General features: G+C 34.8%; 1 protein-coding gene across 7 annotated transcripts in view; it reads left to right on the top strand.

Moving 5' to 3' along the window:
• Nucleotides 1-19,777, top strand: part of Oct-TyrR (Octopamine-Tyramine receptor) — a 106,111-nt gene that overhangs the window by 26,228 nt on the left and 60,106 nt on the right. The window lies entirely within an intron of this gene.

Genomic DNA, 19,777 nt, shown 5'->3' with positions numbered 1-19,777 from the left:
AATAAAATTATTTTAGGTAGTTTTTGCTGAAATAGACCGATTCTTTGCAATGCCCTATCGAATTTTCTTCAATAACATTTTCTTGGACCAGCCAAAACTCTTGCTCCTTTGCGTGTTGCGATCAGAGTTTCAGTAAACCATCACCAGATGAGTGACTAAATAAGCCGTATTCCGAAGCTCATAAATTTGTTAATGAAGTGCAGCTTTGGTGAAATTAACTGCACTGATTCGCAATTTAATGCAACGCTTCCTGTGATGTTAACGAACGCTCTTGGAACTCTTAGTCATTATATCAAAGTCTGTTAACTCAGTTTCCGCTCTAAATTCCAAACTTTTATATAGTGTAAAACAGACGACAGGAACTTTTAAACTATTATGTGTAATTTTTTAATTTTTGTTAAACGAAATTCTAACCATAAACGTCATTATGGTTCAGAACGTCTGCCTCAGTTTTCTCATATTTCCCAACGCCCATTATAACATTAATTAATTAGTACACACATGAATTTCGCAACTGATGTGAAGTAAAATTTTTGTCGTGATACGCCGTTGATTAAATAATTTCCTTTGATCTCTTTTGGCGTCTCTTTAAAAACGAATTTTTATCACCTACAGCTACGCAAATTGAAAATGAAACGTTAAAAATGAAATTTACTTTGTTTCTACTTGTCTCATAAAATTAATTAAAGCGTTTCATTGTCTTTGTGAAGTTTACTTTTGTCTTTGTGGTTGCGAGCCTAAAACTCTGCCAACGTCACCCAAAAAATAAACATATTTTTTCACACATAATTAAAGAGTTCCACTTCAAGTGAGATTGTGTTATGTAATCGGATGATTAATTCTCTTACAAGGAAGGGGTTGAATTCCAAGGTAATTTCTGGTACACGTGAATCGCGGAACTGTTTCCATTTATTACATTTAATTAGTAAATCTAACATACTTCACCCCTTCTCGTGCTCATAAATACGCATTTTGTCGCAGGAGGGAGCCTCTTCACGAATGCCGAGCGGTAAAAGTTACCAACATTAAAAGTATCATGCTGAGAGGAGCGACCAGACTTTTGCACGTTAATTGCGACATTATTCTAAATATTTGTTCTTATAAAGCGGTTAGGGTTTTTTAATGGTTCAAAAATGCGGCGCGCTTTTTCATAATTTTCATTTTAGCCTCGTATAGCGATTTATTTCAGCCGCATTTGCTAAATCAATAGTCCTAAGTCATTTAAAACATCCAGAGATAAATATAAATGCCACACGACGCAAATTTTGAGACGTACCTACTAATGACTCGTGTCTTCTCAAATTCGCTCTTCAAACAAGTTTACACCTTTGAAATGTGTATTAGACTTGAAATTATTCGTGTTTACCCATTTCCGAGATATGCGAACAATACCTCACAATTACCGGTATTTGCCATGTCTGTAATCAAATTAACGCACACGAGCACATGCTCGCCCATTATATTGTTTGTAAATCGACCACGAAACGACAGGTAATTACAGACAAGACGCGTTGTGTGTAAAACATCATTTATACTTCAATAATTTCGTAACGAATTATTTGATCTGTATGACAAATGAAACAATTTCAATGTGACCTCCCGACATTACACGAACAAACAGGTCAATGCGGTCTACTTTTATTGTTGGATTTATCGTTCGTTGGATTGACTTAATATTGGCCCGATTCTATACACGGAAACACAATATTCTGTAACGTAGATTAATGCTGTGCTTACGCTGTTATTATGTGGCAGTAAACAACACTAAAACTCTTGTAAAATAGATGTCTGCATGACCGAATGATGTTAGTAATCATGACCACAATAAAATGGGTTTATTTAGTAGTTAAAACAACGATTTAGATTTATTTAAACAGGGGAAAATAACAAAGCTACAAAAAAACACGAATAAATGTTTCAGATAACAAGTCTTGTTCTGTTTTGGAAATGCAGGAAAAAGCATAAAATACACCGAAAATAGTTATTTACATTAGAGTGCGGTAGGTGTATTTTACAGCGCGAGAACGAGGTTTCAGGTACGGGGCAAGGCCGAGTGCACAAGTTTTCGACACGTTTTCTTGTTGTTTTGTCTAAAATTTTGATGCACTGTTGGCAAAGACTTGAGAAGTATAATAATTCGTTGCGCAACAGTAAAGTAAAAACGACAATCATTCTACGCAGAAGTTCTAGAGAGTCCGTTACATTATCGAAGTTATTTCCTTACTGATCAATTTTCTTGCTTTCGGAGGCGAAATTCCGGGGTAAATTGAAACTCTTACTCTTAAAATATCAAATATCAAAGTAATGATCACAAAAGCAAAGCTTGAGGGGCATAATGCGTTTTTTATGCTTTTGAGGAAAAAGGAATGTGTTACATAATGTTATTAATCAAAAGCAGCTGTAGAAAGTTCAAGAAAATTCATATACAAGATCTTGGCGTGATGCTTTAAACTAGGTACATTAAACAACGAAAAATGATTGCGATAGATGTAGAAATGATATTGAGAATAATTTATTACTTCAGCAAATGATATCTACATTTCAGCAATTTTGTTATATGGAATGCATTTTCGAATGCTTAACGGTTACAAATAAAAAAACCAACTGCGTAGGCAAACAAAGTGAAATAGAAAAACATGTGACGTCATTGTGTGAAGACGAATGAGAGCTTAATGAATGTCACCGGAAGGCGTGCGCTGAAATTGAAGAGACTTGTAAACAAAATCTTATAAATCACTATCTGCCACATGGTTAGATTCCAGTTCGCGGTCTTAAAGTATTTGTGTTTGTCAACTAATTTAAATTCTCCATTGAGTTAAGTAATTTAGTCATTCTTAAAAAACAATATATTAAGTTAGGAACGTCACTAATTCCTCGGAGGGTTGGGGATTTTTATGTAAATAAAACCGAAGAGTTGAAAAGCTGTTCGAAAAAAGTTCTGGCCAAAGTTAATACGCGTAGGAGTGTTTGCGGAGCAGTTACCTTACCACTCGCAGCTTTTTCTGACAATAAATCATAAAAAGTGGATCAGCAGGGAGTAATATAAATATGGCTGGTGGCCAGTGACAGAGCGTTTAAATTCGATCCGCCTGCTCGATTTCACTCGGAAATAGTTTTTCGGGGCATAATTTAAAATCTTTTGGAAGATTTTTTTATGAAATCTGAATAAAAATCGTGTTTATTTTTTTACACGAATCAGGGTTGAAACGGTTGGTACGTTTCTGGTGGAACGACATTAAAAGGCTGAGTTACAATGCGATAAAAAGGGAGCTTTCCATTTCACATACCCTAATCTCGACAAAAATGTCACTTTTCATACAGGCAAACAGAATTTTTAAGTCCCGAGATTAAAGTCGAGGTCAGAAAGCACATGTCGACCCTTATCCTTCACCAGAGTGGATTGATGTTTGTATCCGCGAGATTATCACACTGTATCCAACTCGCTATTGTATTCCTGGAACATTACAAGAATTAAAACGAAGTTCTGTTCGTATCGTGGCAAAATAATAAACATGTGCATCACAGTGCATTTTATTCCTCGAATATGACACCTTGCACCGAGTATTAATAAGATTTAATTTTCAAGATTTCAATGAGTAATTGAGTTTCTTAGAGACTGGGAGTAAATTTAATTAAGCAGGCCGAACGGTGAACGTTAAAGAAAGCGTTTTCCGTAGACTTCCGGTCCTTACTACGAAAAAACATCCGTCTTTTTAATTGTACTCGTTATTTCTTACTTGAAGAAACACAGATCTAATTTTTCCTAATTACGATTTTTACCCACTAATTCTTTAAGGTGTCGTTTTTACGCCTACTCGAAAAAAAGGAGATTATCGTGGTTGGCGGGAACTGTAGGCGCTGACTTATAATTAAGTTATAATTGACGCACATTAATTAACAAAAGAAATGTTACAATTTTTTTTTCAATCTTAACAAAGTGTATGATTAAAAAAATAACTTTAACTAAAGTGTTGGTAAAATCTTAAATTTTGTACTGCTTCAGCAAAATTAAGAGCGTTTGAAAAGTTTGTGGTTAAATGACCTGGTGCTTGCTTTTGTTGCTGTTAATATAATGTGAATTATTTCTTTTGTAAAAAAACGGTACTTTTTACAACTAACAACTTAGAGTTTTCCGGGTTTACTACATGATGATTTTTACCTTAAGCTAATCTTTTAGTTTATTGATGTTTAAAGTTAGATTATATGTCTGAAGAAAATGTCGAAAAATATGAACTGAAAAGACCACCTGCGTTTGTAAAAGATAGAGAAAACCACGTCTTCGTCAAACACATTTTTTGAACGCTCGTTACAACGGTGCTCCAGCATTTTTTATCGTTCATGACGTGGAACATGTTTATGGTCAAATAAAGAAGTACCAGCAATGGTAATACTTACGTAATCATTTATTGATAGCAGCATGGGTTAATTTTGTTTAAAAATTAGATAGTATTGGAAAAGCTTGTTGCCCTATGGGCACTCGTCTAATTCTGAGTAATAAAAATTATCATAAAATAGAAACGTTCTTCCGGTATGACTTTTTTAAATTTTATTTTAAACTTATTTAACAAGCGCGAAGAAAATGGTTTTTTTTTCTTTGATATTTTAAGATTTAACACTCTTAGGCCCGGTTTCTGGAACGGTCCGATAACTTAACGGCCGGTTAAATCAAGCGTTGCTATGGAAACGCTAGAAAGTGACCAATCACATTACATGATTTTTGTATTTATCGGAGAGTTAACTAACTGGCCAAATAAAATGTTTCCAGAAACCGTACCTAAGTTCCATTACTGAATTTCTTTGTTTTTTAACTTTGATTGCCTCAGGTGAAGCAAATTTGTAATTAATATTTTTAAAATGCCTAAAACAGTTTTTTTCTAATTTTGACATATAAAGTGACACTTTTCAAAATTAATTGACGTTTGGAAACGTCACACTTTTCGTAACTGGTTACGAAAAGTAAAATCTTTCCTAACTGGTTAGGAAAAATTTATTGTATCACCAGTTGACACTGTCATTTTTTTATGTTTTTAAGCAAAATAACCGTGCCTACTTACCTACTTGATATTTTAACACAATAATTATTAATTATTAATGAAATTCATTACTTCGTTTAACGTTTGAAGAAACTTTTTTTTTGTCAAAATTAGAAAAAAATCTTATATGTAACACGTTTGGAAATGCAATTTTGTGTAACTCGTGTGATTTTGCGGGATCTCGCTGCGCTCGTCCCGCAAATATTCCACTCGTTACACAAAATAACGCATTTCCTAACTGGTTACATAAATAGCTATTACTTGTATTCATAATTTTTGTTTGCCTTATTGTTAATTAATTTAAAAAATGAAAACACAATAACAAGTTAAGCTTAAATATGATTTTTTAATTAACATTACTGAACTTGTTTTAGGTTTAGGTTTAGTCTTTACGTGCGACTTATTTATGAGAAAATAATTTAATCTTTGATTAAATACGTACACAACATATTTGCTATTTAGGTAATAAGTAGTTGCGGTCATTTCTGACAAAATCAGTTTCATACATGAGCCGCTCTTGGACGAGGCAAGCTATAGGAAACAGTCTTACTCTTCTTTATTTGAACATTCTATATTTAAGATTAAATATTTACGTATCGCTGAAATAAAGATTTTGTAAGAATAACAGGAATGTTTGGTTATCCCTGAGCAACGATTTAAGCAGGGATCAATAAATTTTTAATTGTACCAGTTGAGTTGTAAGTTAACGAACTCTTTTAAATTATAGACTTAACGAGAAAGTCTGACAGTGTTATATTGTTAAGATTTAATTAAATACTTAAGAAAGTTTTTCTTCGTTAAGAATGAAGATTATGAAAATAAAGTTTAATTGATTGTCAAGAGACAAGTGTAAAATTTTAAGCCAAGGCAACGCCACTTCAGGGGTCGTTCCAGAAACATGCAACATACTTAGCCAACTTTCACCAACTAGTCACCAACTACATGTGCAAGAACTAGGACCCTAATTTGCCAAATGAGCCGTTTTATAATACGACAACGTCAAATTTCCGAAACATCACACCACGAATTCACCCAACGCATTGTCAACCTCTTGTATTACACGGACCGACAAATTTCCGGTCTTCCCTGAAACCCCGGTTCCTGTCAGGACTTGAACTATCGTCCTTGGGCGGTTTTTATACGGAAAACTTTTCAGCGCGACCATATAATTAGGAAAAATAGAAGGAAAGTGGAGCGATGAAGTAGATATTAAAACAAAAAATACAGTTACTTAAACTCTCCCCAAAAGAGAAAAACCCTTTACAGGCATTAGGTTTTACACACAGAAGGTGTTTTTTTTTGTGGGGTGTGCTTCAGACTGGTGGAGAACAATGACTCACAAATTGGGATATTACTTCGACAATTAATTTTCTATTGTGACTCCCACTTCTATTTCAGCGCAGCTAATGCTAGAATTCCCTTTGGGTGTGATTTCTAATTAAATTCGATACTCTCTTTGGAAAAGTTGGGAAATTTATTAATCACATACTTACTGAAATTAATCACGAACCACTTATAGGTACTTTTGGAATTTCATAAGCGGAAACGTGCGGTGTTGTAGGACGTCGATAAGAAAATCTGCAATTAGATTTACGACTGCAACAATCGAGACCACCACAAGCACCCTACCATTTATAAAACAATGACCCGGTCACATCCCTCTAATTGCTTTTAGATAACGCCAGCAATTCTTGAATTGCATTGTCGCTTTTACGCTTCAGATTCAAATTTGTATTATCGAGTCGAAACACCTTTGTTTGAACAACATTTGCAAGCGAAATTGATTTTTTGCCAATTGCTGCGTCACACCCGGGAGCATCGCATTCAAATTAGTGTGTCCTCTCTGTGACGTCACAGCTGCTGATGTACCATACGCATTTTCACGTTCAATGCCGCAATATTAATCAAGAAGCGCTTCCTTACACTTTATGTTTTTGTACTTCCAGTCACTAAAGTTTTGTAATATTAACAGGCTCGCGTATTTCGTAATACGGAACAGTATGAACAGACGACTTAAATTTACGACGTAAGTTTGAAGGCGTAAAATATTTAATACAAACCCACCTTTAAACGTGAATAATAAATAAAACGATTCAGGACGAAACAGGATAACTAGAAATAACACGGGCCACAACTGTGGGTGGCTTTTTAAAATTATTTCCAGAGCTTTCAGGAATTAGATCGTTCCATCCCAAACATATGAATTTTTAGACTAGTTTAATCAATTGCAACTTGTGCTGATCAAATCGATTTTCGTTCATTTTCCGGGAAGGTGTAAGTTGCTGAAACAATTGCGGCTTGTGTTTATCCAATTTACAAATTGAATGAGCCGCCTCTATGGCCTAATGTCGGAGTGCAAATCCCGTCAATCGTATCAGACAAGGCCATAAAATACATATTCGTACTCCTGCAGGATTATGCCGTGCCTGACTGGGGTTAAAATGGCCCTGCGATTCGGTAATGCTATTTCACACTCGGCTTTCGCTCCAAAAAATTCGCACGAGTGCTCCACCAGACCGGAAACTCGCCTAAATCAAATACTTATCTCACGTATTCAATTAACTAGGACCTCTTGATTTAGATAACGTAGATATCATCTGCAGAACCGCTGTGTCGCAACACTTATTATTAGTAAAACCATTGTAATTGTCCGTTCTGGAAAATTCCAGCCGGTACAATTTTTCCGTTATCCACGTCTCGTGCCAGAAATTAAATTTTATCAGTTTTGGTCATTTGGGAAAGGCTCGATTCTGCAGTGTACCAAGAAGTCGAGGGCTGAGAATCCAACGACCGTAGATACTTAACTTTATACGGAAGTTAGCTGTTTATCCAAAACACGGAAACGAGGCGTGTGTGCTTTATGTTTATTATGTATGTATTATGTACATCTACACGAAAATGAAATATTTTTACAACCCATTCAAGGAAATCTTGAAAGTGTGTTTTTATATTAAAAACAAGTGTGTTTATTAAAAATCCTTTTCCAAAATAATTTTATATTAACTGAAGCGATAATATAAAAAATCATTGCCAATAGTTATTCTTCATTATTAACCTATTCTTTCCTTCCCCCTTACTCCCTTGCAAGGACTAGAATAGAATGATTTTTCTTGCCTCTTTCTCTCGTCGTTTAGTTTTTCTTCTAATCAAACACCAATACACAGTTCATAAAATGGCTCCCCAATTTATGCTTGGTATTGTCTTACTTACGACTAGTCAAAAAACACACTCATTTTACTATTTTTTTTTAATTAAATAATAGTTTTAATCAAAATTTTTATAAATAGGTATATGAACTGTATAATATTTATGTATATGATATGTAAACTACTTATATTAAAGTTTGATAAAAATTTCAGCAACTGCACGTAATTTGTTATCATAATTAAAAATTATGAATGAATAAAGAAAAGATGCTCTTTTTTGATATTTAAAAACTGGTTTCGTTGATTAAACTCGCGTAAGACATTTATTTCTTCTAGGTGAACCGCGGGGAATAGGGGGGTTCGGGAGGGTGATCCAGGTTTGCATTTCTAATCGCTCAGAGATTTTGTTGCTACCTTAGTTTTTTAATCGTAACTTGACTAATATTCCGTCAAAATTATAATAACAAACACCATCGTAATCAGAGAATATCGGTCTTTATTTCTTAAAGAATACATTTTTTCAATTTGAGGCTTAGTTCTCGAGCAATAAAGTGGGGAATGCGAAAATACCGCAAAATTAACGAATTTTCGGCGAGCGTCGAACAGAGATACAGCAATTTCAGTTTTGCTGTTCCCATAAGACCCAATGCTTCTTTGAAAATTGTTTATTTTTTTACAACCAAACGGCTACAGAAAATATTACACAGTTTTCACCAAAAAAATATTTGAAGATCGGCTATCTGACACGCTACGTAAGTCGAAAATTTTGAATAACGCCCTTTTGCACACGACAATTTTTGAACTTTTTTTTTTGGAAGTTCACCTATACATGACCAATCGATTTAGCAAGGTGTCAGCTTCTTGCCATTAACTGCCCACACGATGAACTTTTTGAGCCTCCGAGTTCTCTGTTAGTCATTTCGTTTTGCCACAAGAATTTTATAATTCGTATCATGCGACTTGGCAATCATGGAGCTGACTATTTGGCAACAGTGCGTTAACATGTAGCACGAGAACCCACCGCTCAACTCGGCAAAAGAAAAATATAATTGACTGCATAATATATTTGCACCATTGCCGGACGGTTTGATGGTTTTCAATACAAACATTTTAAAATTATGTTTTTATAAAACCTGACGTTGTCAACTTGTAATTATTGAAGGATATTTTTTTCAAACATCGTGGTTTAAGTCATCAATTCCTAAATTGTAATAGATTATTATTACTTTTTTGGAGAAATAAAGAGAATAATTTAGGTGTGATGGCAAGCTCGAAATGGTTTAGTTGTTTTGCGCAGATAGACAATTCGTTCAGATTAGAACATATTCATTTAAATGGTTTTTTCAGTGTTTTTGCTTTTCTAGAAAATCAAGTGTAAAATTGTGATGTTTACCATTGAAAAGAATGATCTTGAAAAGTAGAATGCAATGGTAAAAAATTCAATATCATTCCGTTGCATTAAGGACATATGGTCGATTGAATTTGTTTATTTCAAGAAAAATGAAATTAGTTTTTTCATTTTTTTGGGTTTTTCTAAAAAATGGAGAAGGTTAAATAATGATGTTTATAGTCTCAAGGAAGCGTTTTGAAGAGTTCAAAATTCGATGCCATAGCTTCTAAGGGTGATATGCAAAAAACACTATCCCCCCTCTTTTTTTCGACTGAGAATAGTATATTAAAAGACAAGTTTCATAAGACCAGTCTTGAAGCACGAATTCAAGATTAAAAGTTATTTTAAAGAATGAGTGCTTCAAGGTCTTATGAAACGAGTTTTTTATACTATTTTTGTAATTTGCCCTTTTTAAGCCGTTTTTAATTTAGGGATTTTTGTGGCTGTTGGTAATGTCTTAATTTTAAAAGTAAAAATTTGATCAAGTCTTCAAAGTCACCTTTTATTTTATCCAAATTCTGTCACAAAACATGAATATGGAAGATAATCTTTTATGTACGCCCGCTGAAATACGTGAAATTGCCAAAAATACGGTCGCGAATTTGTTGCCTGATAAATTCTAATAAATAATTCTTTGCACATTTTGTAATTTAAACTGACAGCCGTGACGGATCAAGCTTTGCCAACCTAAAAATTTTCGTAAAATGTTCCGTGAAATAATGGTTATAAGGATATCCCAGGTGATGACGTCGCGTTCGTTAATATGTCTATTAGAGAATCAAAATTACAAAAAAAAACTTTAAACCACTGGATTCTTTCCGTAAGGTGCTTCTTTAGAGCCGAAATTTAAAAAAAAATCATATTTTTGCATAGGGCGATGATTCTTGAGACAGTGGACTATTTTCGTCGAGTTCTATTAGGTGATTCAAAATGATTGTGGATAAATATGGCGACTATGTACGAAAATTTATGTGGCAACTGTGTAGGTGGGTTAGAAATGAGTGAGTTGACATAATTTGTATGACATTTCATATGCGTGCATTTGATTTTTTTATTTATTTCTCCGCTTTCATTTTGTCTTTCAAAAAGCTGTTCTTTTCAGAACTCTGGGCAATTATATGTATTATTTATGCAATTACAAGCGGTGGAAATTATTCATTAATTATTATTATCGTGATGAACTGATGATAGTTTGTTTTGGTTCGTAGGACATGAACCGCGGGGACTAGGGGGGTTCGGGAGGGCAATCGAGGTTTGCATTTCTAATTGCTCAGAGTTTGTTGCTACGTTAGTTTTTTAATCATAACTTGACTAATATTTCGTCAAAATTATAATAACCAACACCATCGTAACCAGAGAATATAGGTCTTCAGTTCTTAAAGAATACATTTTTTCGATTTGAGGCTTAGTTCTCGAGCAATGGAGTGAGGAACGTGAAAATACCGCAAAATTAACGAATTTTTGGCAAGCGTCGAACAGAGATACAGCCATTTCAATTTTGCTGTTCCCATAAGACCCAATGCTTCTTTGAAAATTGTTTATTTTTTTACAACCAAACGGCTACAGAAAATATTACAACATTTCCACCAAAAAAATATTTGAAGATCGGCTATCTGACACGCACGTAAGTCGAAAATTTTGAATAACGCCCTTTTGCACATGACAATTTTTGAACTATTTTTTTTGGAAGTTGATCAATACATGACCAATCGATTTAGCAAGGTGTCAGCTTTTTGCCATTAACTGCCCACTCGACGAACTTTTTAAGCCTCCGAGTTCTGTTAGTCGGAAAGCCAGCGAATATTTTTGTCGTTTCATTTCGAAACGAGAATTTTACGATACGTAGCGTTGCAGATGTGGCAATCACGGAGGTGACCATTTGGCAACAGTGCGTTATAATGTCCCGCGACAAGAAGGAAGAGAAAATGAAAAATACTACTTGTATTACTCCACTCTTTCTATTATCTTTATTTATAATTGTTTCTGTAGTATTATTAGAAGAATCCTTTTAATTCAATAAACTATTGACAGACTTTTTTGTTTATATTATTTTTATTCAAAACTTTAACATAAAATAACATTTTTAATTTACAATGCGAAAATTTCCGATAATAATGCGGAATCTGGAAAAGTGCCCCGAATGCTTGCAGCGTTTCCACGTTGAATGGCAAGGGAAATCCTCTCAAAAAGGAATTTCTTAGATTTTGAATCCCCTGATTCCGCGATAAGTCGGTCTCCGATGACATTAATGAAATCTATTGTTTCTTTGCACCAAGGGCCTAAGGTTTCAAAGGCTAAACCTTTAAATATGTAGTTTGACGAAATAATTGAACGATATTTGTTATGTTTGCGTTTGCAAGCCATTTCAGCGGCAAAACCTGAGACTTCAGATGTTTTCAATACGTAACTGTCTGCAAGTGTATCTACGACAGTAACGTCCCAAACCAAAGGTTGACCTTTATTCCACGGTACTAAAGTCATCCCATCAGGGCGTTTTCCGTCATCACGAGATAGTCCGTTTGGTTCTAAAGTTGAATTAACATGAATAGAAGTCAAAGACCGGTTGATAATAGAATTAATTTCAGTGTGTCTTGAAAATCTACCACTGCTTTTGGAACAACTTAGACCGTGAATACCAATTTCATCAACTTTCGCATTGCATTTGCAAATATGAGGTGTACAAAGATTACAACCCAATCTTAAACCAATACAAACTTGGAAGGAAGTGTTATCTAAAAGAGTACCAATATTAGGAGAAGGTATTGCATGTAACCAAGATCCTGATTCTCTGCATTGCAAAGCCTTAAAACGAGCCAAGTCCCTAGATGAATTAAAGATTAAGTCATTGTCAATTATTCTTTTGATATTGATATTATCCCAATTCTTCTGAAATTGTGGAATTGTTGGTCTTTCGTTCTCATTTTCTACATCCCAGACTGCTAAAGCTTCATCATAATGGTGAATAATAAGCTCATTATCCTTTGAATTTAGTAATTGAGAAACAAGCTTTTTAACACCATGAACTGAAGATAGGAAAGCAGGGAGGCAAATATCGGAAATGCGGCGAATTCCCAGTCCACCAAATCTAATCGGTAAAGTGGACTGACACCATTGTAAATCAGTTAAACGTAAATTAAGTATTTTTTCTAAAGAAGACTTTAAAGAAGAATCAATGGAATTAACGTAATTAGAAAATTTCCAAAAAGGAGTTGTTCTTAATAAAAAATTAAATTTTGGTATGAAAAGACAGTTCTTGATTAAGGTATAAGCCACGTGTCTGCTAAGAAATTCAGCTTTATTTAAAAGATTTTCAACTGTAATAATAGTTTTTTCGACAGTGTTTTTGAAGCCTTGGTCAAAGATTGGAGAGCCTAAAAGAGATAAACTTCCTCGGTCACAAATTTTAATACCTGGTGCTAAATTTTGAAATTCCTTTATGACTTTTAAATCTGTGTCTCCAGAACAGCTAAAGATCTCGCATTTGTTAAAGTTTAATTCAAGACCAATTTTTCTGGATAAATTGATAACTTTCTTAAAGTCGGACAAAACTACTTCTGGGTAATCAGCTAGGGTTCCATCATCTAAATACCAAATATTCAGTTCAGAATTCAAAGATAAAATAATTGGTTGAATGGCAAGACTAAAAATCATAGGACCACAAGGATCTCCTTGTTGAGCTCCAACAGAAGAAGAAATTAAATGATCACCAAAAAATAAACTATTTATAACATTCATTTGTTTTTATAGCAACTGCTCACTAATTAATATCAAATATAAATTTAATATTACAACAGCCCCCCTTAAATTTATTTTTTCTTTATTCTATATTCTTAATGCCGGAATTTTCTAAGCAATAGTTATGTTTGAATTTTGATAGGGGCTTCGTTAAAAAATCGGCGACCATTTCACCCGTTTGTATGTATTTGATTTCTATTTCTTTTCTTTGCAATATTTCTCGTATAAAATGATGCCTGATATCTATGTGCTTGGTTCTGGAATGTTGAATTGGGTTTTGTGCGAGGCTCCTTGCACCTTGATTATCGTTCATTATTTGAATTTGTTTATCTATGTTCAACACCTCCTTTAAAAATCGCCGTAAATAGATGGCTTCTTTTGTTGCATCGGATAAAGCCATATATTCTGCTTCTGTACTTGAGAGTGCTACTGTTTGTTGCTTTCTTGCTTCCCAGCTGACAGAACAATTTGCAAAAATAAAAATATATCCTGTGTAAGATTTTCTGTCGTCAGGATTCGCTCCCCAGTCAGCATCTGCAAAACCAATTATATCTTCAACATTTTTTTCGTAAACTAATCCGTAGTCCCTAGTTCCTTTTAAATATCGTAGTACTCTTTTCGCAGCAATCCAGTGTTCCTTTCCAAAACACGTATTATATTGACTTAAACAGCTTACGGCATATGAAATATCTGGCCTTGTTGAAACTGATAAATACATGAGGGAACCAATTAAATTCTGATATGGACACATTGTCATCTCTTCTTTTTCTTTTTCCGTTTTTGGACACATTTCTTTTGACAGTTTAACATTTGGGTCCATGGGAGTTGAAACTTCTTTTGAATTTTCCATTCCAAAACGCTTTAATAAATCATCAACATATTTCTTCTGACTCATAGTAACTTTGTTTTTCTTTACGTTAAATTCAATTCCCAAACAATATTTTATCTGTTCCATATCTTTCATCTGGAAAATTTTCGCAAGATTTTCTTTCAGATTATTAATTTCTTCCATGCTGTTAGACGCTATTATTATATCATCTACATACACTGCTATTAAAACCATGTTTTCTTCGTTTCCTCTTCTTGTTTTTCTCATATAGATGCATTTGTCTGTGCTGAGCGGTCTTAAGTTCAACTTCTGTAGGTTCTCATCTAATTTTTTGTACCATTGACGACCTGACTGCTTCAATCCATATAATGCCTTTTTCAATAAACAAACTTTGTTTTTGAACACGACTTCTGCTCCAATTTCATTTATTCCTTCAGGTAATTCCATGTAAATTTCCTCATCGATATCCCCATTCAGGTATGCTGTTACAAAATCCAACTGATGAACTATTAAATTGTATTGTGCTGCGATGGCCATTATTAGTCTTACAGAACATAATCTTGAAACAGGTGCAAAAGTTTCTTGGAAATCTATTCCTGGCAATTGGGCATAACCTTTTGCAACTAATCTTGCTTTTCGACGAGCGATCGTACCATCGGAATTAAATTTTGTTTTCAGAACCCATTTACAGCCTATTACTTTTCGATCACTTGGGCGATCAACTATTTCCCATGTTTTATTTTTCTTTAGAGAATTAAATTCATTTTTCATCGCTTCTCTCCATTCTTCGGATTCTTGTCGTAAAAATGCTTCTTTAATTGTTTTTGGATCTTCTTCAGTAATTTCATTTGTTCTTGAACCTTCTTTCTCTGTTATTTCTTCTTCACATGCTTGTACGTATAATTTCTTAGGTCTTCCTTTCTTTCCTGTATAAAGAAATCTTGGTCTTCCAGGTTTTCGCTTTTCTCTTGTTTCTACTTCTCTTCTTTCGTTGTAATTTTCTTGCAAGTTGTCTATTTCTGTTTGATCTTCTAATTGATTCTCATTATTACTAGCTTCACGTTCTGTTTCTTCATTTTCTGGTTGATTTTCTATTGATTCATTTTCATTTTCAAGTTTTCTATAATTGTTCAAATATATTTCAACTTCTTTTTCTTTCTTCATAATATCTTCAGAAGTAAATTCTTCCTGCATCGGTTGTTCTTTTACTTCTAAATTATTTACAAATTTTACATCTCTTGTTGCATAAATTCTTTTAGAATCGGGGCACCACACTCGATACGCTCTTCTTTCTGTTGAATAACCCACGAAAATACATTTCTTACTTCTTGGATCAAATTTTCCTTTATTGGGAGTTTTATCTAACCTGTAACCTTTCGTTCCAAAAATTTGAAAGTGTTTCACGCTAAAATCCTTTCCCGTCCATAATTTGTGCAGTGTTTGTCCATTTATACTTCTAGATGGACATCTATTTCTTAAATAATTTGCTGTAGAAATTGCTTCTGCCCAAAATGAGGGCGACAATTGCGATTGTATCATCATACACCTTGCCATTTCTACTAAAGTGCGATTTCTTCGTTCTGCAACGCCATTTTGTTCTGGTGTATATGCCACCGTCATTTCATGTTTTATTCCATGTTTCTCCAAATAACTTTCAAGTTCATTACATAAATACTCAGTTCCATTATCCGATCGAAGACATTTTATTCTTTTTCCTAGCTGATTTTCAACCATTGCCTTGTATTTAAAAAATGCACTGGCAGCTTCACTTTTCTTCTTGATAAAGTAAATTTCGCACCAACCTGACTTATCATCAATAAACGTAATAAAATATCTTGATCCACCAATCGAGTTTACTCTCATTGGTCCACATATATCGGTGCGAATTAATTCCAATAATGTTTCCTTTTTATGTGATTCATTTCTTGAAAAAGATTTTCTAGTTTGTTTTGCTTTCAAACAAATTGAACAATTTATTAAATGTTCATTGCATCCAATATTCAAACCATAAACGTCGTTACTTCTTGCAAGTTCTTTTAATTGTTGTTCATTAATATGTCCAAATTTTTCATGCCACTCTTGTATTTTTGTTCTTGAAATGTTCATACTTGCAGCTGCTGTCTCTCCCTTTTTGTCTAGAATTTCGCGAACATAGTAAAGGTGATTTCTTTTTTGACCAATCATAATTTCTTTTCCATCTTTATCAAGGATGTAGACTTTGTTGTTTTCAAATATCGCCGTTGAACCTTTATCTGTGATTTTTCCGACAGATAACAAATTTGAACGTAAATCAGGAACATACATGACATTATTCAAATTGACAGATCGTAAATTATTTTCATTTGACACTTTTATTTTCACATTTCCCGTTCCTCTTATTTTTGTGAAACTGTGATTTGCCAAATTTAGGACTTGATCATTTTGAGCGATATTTTGAAATTGATCTTTTGATGAACACATGTGCGAAGACGCTCCACACACCACCATTGGCTTTCTGATTTGGTTCTATTGATTTGAAGAACTGTTTCGGTAACTTCTGCCTTTTTCGAAATTTCATTTCTTGCTTTGGCTTTTGACCAACAATTTTCAGCTTTGTGTCCTATTTTCTTGCAATAATGACATTTAACTCTGAATGCTTCTTTGAAATTATTTTTTCTTAAATTTTCCTTTGATGATTTTGGTCCATCTTCTTTCTTATAACATTTTTTAATTAATAGAGCACCCGGAGAATTTTGATTTTCTCTACTTTTTCTTGCTTCATATTCTTCCGTAAGCTTTATTTTCAGTGTTTCTGGCTTCGGTAACTCATCACGAGATTCTATTGCGATCCGGAAATTTTCATATGAATCTGGAATGCTATACAGTAACAATATTGTTACGAGATCATCTACAATTTTTAGTTCCATTTCTTCTAATTTATCGATGATATTAAAGAAATTATTTAAGTGATTTTTCATCGTTTCTCCTTCATTCATTTTGGACATTATCAGTTGTTTTAACAACGTAGCTTTTCTTGCAGGACCTTTTGATTCATAAAGCTCCTTTAATTTTTTCCATATTCCATTTGAAGTTACACAATTTTTTATTTGCCTTAGTTCATTGGGATTTATCGCTAATATTAAATCTGCTCTTGCCTTTTTGTCGTTTTCTTCCCAAATCGTATTTTCTTCATTATTTGGTTTTTCAATAGATCCATTTACATATCCCCACATTTCGTTCTTTACGGGAACTGCCTCCATCTGAAGTTTCCATGTATCATAATTTTCTTTTCCCAGTGGTTCAATTCTTATTACATTTCCACTCATCTTCTTCTATTAAATCTTCTTTCTTTTAATATTCTCCTGGGCCCATAACCCTTTGTAGTATTATTAGAAGAATCCTTTTAATTCAATAAACTATTGACAGACTTTTTTGTTTATATTATTTTTATTCAAAACTATTTTTCTACTAGAGTTTGGAAAACTTCAACATTGTAATACTAATTTGAGTTAGGAAAAGTGAAAAATTTCCTACTATGGGCGGAAATAATATTTCAACACTAAAAGTTCAATTTTGGTCGTCTCCTGGGATACGTAACGTAAAAACTGGTATTTAATTGAGACAAAAGCTTAAACGCCTTCACAATTTTTCATTAATAAATTGTTTCTCTATGGTAACGAAAGCAGAACAATTTTGATTTCGCTTTTTAATTTAGAAATAATTAATAGTATATTAAAAATATCCAAATTTTATGTATTTTCCAAACTCCAGTAGAAAAAATCATGTGTGCAATTCGTAGGAAAAGTGTTTTTTCCGTACTCGACGCGTTTTTAATCTCGACTTCGTCTCGATTAAAAATCCCGCATCTCGTAAGGAAAAAAATCACTTTTCCTAACTTATTGCACAAATAGCTATTATAACATTCATTTGTTTTTATAGCAACTGCTCACTAATTAATATCAAATATAAATTTAATATTACAACAGTTTCCGAAAATTATCCTTATTGATATATGTATAAAAACTGATTTAAACTTGTTTTCGTTGATTAAACTCTCTGTAAGACATTATTTCTTCGTGGATTTAAATAGTACAATTCTCTATCATCTGCTGATAGAATCATTTCATTAATAACTCTGTTTAAAAAAAAAAGTCATCAAAATCGGACCTGTTCTTGAGATTAAAAAGTAAAAACCTTCATTGACTCCACTAGATACACGGAACGCTGCCGCTCCAGCAGTTCCATAATGATGTTTACTCGTGCGTCAAAAGCGCTGTTGCTCATATTAGTTTTATTTACATAGCAAATAACTCCTGAAATAAGAGCAGACACGTGTCAGAGTAAAAAAAGAAAATAGGAACTGAATGAAGATTTATTGTCCTTTCGTAACTTAAACATCCAACTCTGGAACTATGAGTAGTAACCTTCGAGGTTGGTCATCGAATGACGCCTTGCGTCCCGGTCTCCTGTTCCGCGTTTTCCTCAGTTCTCGATCGTCACGTAGTGCCTGGTTTTATACGCGAGCCGTCATCGATAAACATGGAAATGCTGACACGGCCCTTCCTGACAAGCAATAGCGTCCTCGCTATTGGCACTGGCACGCGGATGACGGCCAATCCAGGACTACCCAGCTTGCTTCCTGAAATCGGAACATCTTTCAGTTGTTGACCGGAACAATTTATCCCGTCGTGCTTAATCCCCAAAGCTCTTATTCTAAGTGATTTTACGAACTTAATATCTACGCAAGTCTAGCGGGTTCTGTCAACCTGGTACAGTGCACATGTACCGACTATAACCCCAGGTTGTACATCTGGTTCCATCTACCGATCTAGGGTGACTAGACTAACTGTCCCTGAACGATTCATGCCGAAACGTTCGTCGACCCAACGGAAGGACACACAGCACAACCTGTGAATTTTGCAAACTTGGGCCAAGTATTACAGATTAATGTGATACATGTTCGAAATAAACGCTACGAAAGAACGCACTATAACTAAGGAACGTACTAATGCTAAAGGAACGATATACCCCCGCTTTAAGCGAACTTAATACTAGAGGCGCTTAATTCGGCCCGCAATCTACGTTTGGTCACCTCCGAAGCACCGGCGTGGCCCGTGTGACCTGGGCATCAGACACCTGCAAATCAGCCCTCGACGCCTCGCACAGGCGGAGTGCTGACCGATCACGAGTTTAGCCCCCCCCAGAGAGGGTCTCACCACCCTCCCTGGCCCTGTCCAGTACTCGACCAGTACTGTCCTCTCCCCGTAGTGGATCCACGGCCTCCTGCTCTCTGCCGCCGCCACTCCACTATCCCGCAACTGCAATCGGGGAGTCCCCGGGAGGTTCGCTATCTCGTCCCGGTCGTGGCCCAGCACCTCCACTACCTCGGATGGGGCTCGCCACCTCAGGAGCAAATCCCGACTGGTACCCGTGGTCGCCTGGCTGCCGCCGCGGATCATCACCAGATCCTCCACAACGTCCGGACGTTGTTCTGCTCAGCCCGGTACTCGGCAGTCTCCTACTCCATCCGTGCTCGTACAGCCGCCGCATGGGGGATCTCCCGGTTCTCTAGTTCCAGTTGACCCTGTGTCATCTGTCGATACCTCATTAGTGCGTAGCTTGCAGTTATCTCGATGGATTTATCAACGTTGCCATTTAGCCCGAG

The sequence above is a fragment of the Tenebrio molitor genome, chromosome 7 (genome assembly GCF_963966145.1).
Source record: "Tenebrio molitor chromosome 7, icTenMoli1.1, whole genome shotgun sequence".
NCBI lineage: Eukaryota > Metazoa > Arthropoda > Insecta > Coleoptera > Tenebrionidae > Tenebrio > Tenebrio molitor.
Note: the sequence above shows the minus strand (reverse complement) of the source record. Positions and strands in the feature narration are given on the sequence as shown.